Source organism: Camelina sativa, chromosome 1 (assembly GCF_030686135.1).
Source record: "Camelina sativa cultivar CO46 ecotype springtype chromosome 1, ASM3068613v1".
NCBI lineage: Eukaryota > Viridiplantae > Streptophyta > Magnoliopsida > Brassicales > Brassicaceae > Camelina > Camelina sativa.
In genome coordinates this window covers 22,187,841-22,190,167 of record NC_141880.1, presented here as the reverse complement: position 1 = coordinate 22,190,167, position 2,327 = coordinate 22,187,841, and the positions used below count along the sequence as shown (strand labels likewise).

The 2,327-nt window shown below is 42.2% G+C and overlaps 1 long non-coding RNA gene across 1 annotated transcript; it reads right to left on the bottom strand.

Annotated features, from left to right (window-relative positions):
* Positions 1-348: 348 nt before the first annotated feature.
* LOC147950195 (uncharacterized) lies at positions 349-1,076 on the bottom strand. Its single transcript, XR_015563465.1, has 2 exons — positions 932-1,076; positions 349-635 (listed from the first exon to the last, which is right to left on the bottom strand). It is a non-coding gene; the product is annotated as an uncharacterized LOC147950195 (long non-coding RNA).
* Between the last annotated feature and the right edge of the window lie 1,251 nt (positions 1,077-2,327).

The following is a 2,327-nucleotide window of genomic DNA, read 5'->3' as shown; positions in this document are numbered from 1 at the left end:
TGGAACATCATGGACCTTGCTACCTCCATGAGATGCCTATTCTTCCTTTCAGCCACCCCATTTTGTTGTGGTGTGTATGGACAGCTAGTTTGATGAAGAATTCCATGTTCGGCTAGATATTGCTTAAAGGCATGGCTTGTGTATTCTCCACCATTATCTGATCTCAAAATTTTAATCTTGGCATGATAGTGGTTAGTGACATAATTTTGAAAGCTAGTAAAAGCTTCAAGAACTCTATCCTTAGAAGGAAGCAAAGTTATCCAAGTATATTTTGATTTTTCATCAATAAAAGTCACAAAATACTTTTGATTTTCTCTAGATAAGCAAGGGGATGTCCAAACATCAGAATGAACCAAATCAAAACATTTTTCATAAATAGTAATAGATTTAGGAAAAACAGCCTTGCAATGTTTACCAAGAATACAAGCCTCACACCCATCATTTTGAAAAGAAATATTAGGGAACATTAAAGCTAAAGCTCTAGTGTGAGGATGTCCTAGCCTAGCATGTAAAATAGAATCACTAGGTTTAACAACAACCGAATTAAAACAAGAAGCAGATAAATTCAAGTCCTCAAGCATATAGAGATCACCCTTGGAACCTCCTTGACCAAGGACCTTACTTGTCTCAATATCCTGAAAATGAACCTTGTTAGGACCAAATATTGCATAACAATTCAAATCAGTAGTGGCTCTCTTAACTGATAGCAAGTTGGAAGTAAAATTTGGCATATAGAACGCTTTAGTATCTTTATCAAATAATTTCAAGTTTCCAATGCCTTTAACTGGCACTTTCTCACCATTTGCTATCACAACATTACCACTAGCCGGTTTAATATCACTCATTAACCTAGAATCACTAATCATGTGGTGAGAAGCACCGGAATCAACTATGAGCGGTTTAGTTTGATTCAAGGCAAGATAAGAGTTACCGGAATTTTCTTTGAGTGCCTTAATGAGCGCATCAAGATCAGACTTCCTCACGAGGTCCGACGAGGCAGCCAGGGCAGTTCCATTCATATCCGGAGCTCGAGGGTTCAGTTCAGCAACCAATGGCTCCACACTCGCTCGATGAGCTCTTGGTGCTCCACGGTGGTTCATTGGTCGGTTTACTCGGAGGTGTGGGTGGAGAATCCAACACTCATTCTTGAAATGGCCCGGCTTCTTGCAGTGGTGACACACTGGTTCTTTCTTGTTATCTCCTCGATAGTAGCCCTTGTTTGCGGTCGCTACATCAGCTTGGTTGGCGGTTACAAGCTCCCCCTTGTTACCAAACAACCCCATGGAACCATGCTCCTTTTGAATCTGACTACACACTTCCTCCAGGCTGGGAAGCTTGTCCGACCTCAAGATATGCTTGATAAGATCGTTGTAAGATGGATTCAGCGTAAGGAGGAGGCCGAACACCTTGTCTTGTTCACGCCTCTCATTCAAGATTGCCGGATCAAGAGTCGCTGGCCTAAGCATCTCAAGCTCAGCCCAAAGGGACCTAAACTTCCCAAAGTGTTTGGTGAACTCCATGTCTTCTTGGCTTAGGTTGTTGATGGCTCTCTTGATCTCAAAGACTCGGCTTAAATTGGTAGTGTTACCAAAGACGTTTTGCAAGGTATCCCATAGATCCTTGGCCGTTTCACAATACGAGTAGGCCTCGAGTATTGGAGCATCGAGAGAGTTTTGTATGATGGCGAGAACACTTTGGTCTTCTTGAAACCACTTTTCTTCACCACTTGTGGCCACAACTTTGCCGTCTTCAGTCGGCTCGCCCTTCGGAGCTTCACTTGTTGTCACATGGGTCCAAAGCCCTCGGCCACATAGCGCCGTCTTTGTGGTCCTTGCCCACAACAAATAGTTCTCTCCTTTGAGAGTAACTGGAACAACCAAGGTTTTGGTGCTTTCCATGGAGTTTTGTCCAATGGTCAATAAGTTTACCCAACGGTTAAAGAAAAACTCAAGAGATTGAATGAACGAGTTGCGGAAGAAAGTAGAGTGAATGAAGAGTTTAACGAGAGGAACCACAAGGCTCTGATACCATGTAAGTTTAGAAACGAGAGAGTGTAGAGATCGAGTGAGTTTGAGAGTGTTCGCACGAGAGAGTAGAAGAGAGTATGGAAGTGTAAGAGAGAGAGTATAGAAGAAGAATCAAACTTCTTACTTGAAAAAGAACCTAGATACATCCTAATTATAGACAAAGTAAACAGCATATTCCTATGGGATCCTATACACGCTTTACATGACTGAAAGTGACATCCTTCCTTCTTAACATAACATGTGACTTGTGAGTTGAAATATCTTCCCACTTGCACACAAACTCCAACGGTCGGTAGGAGA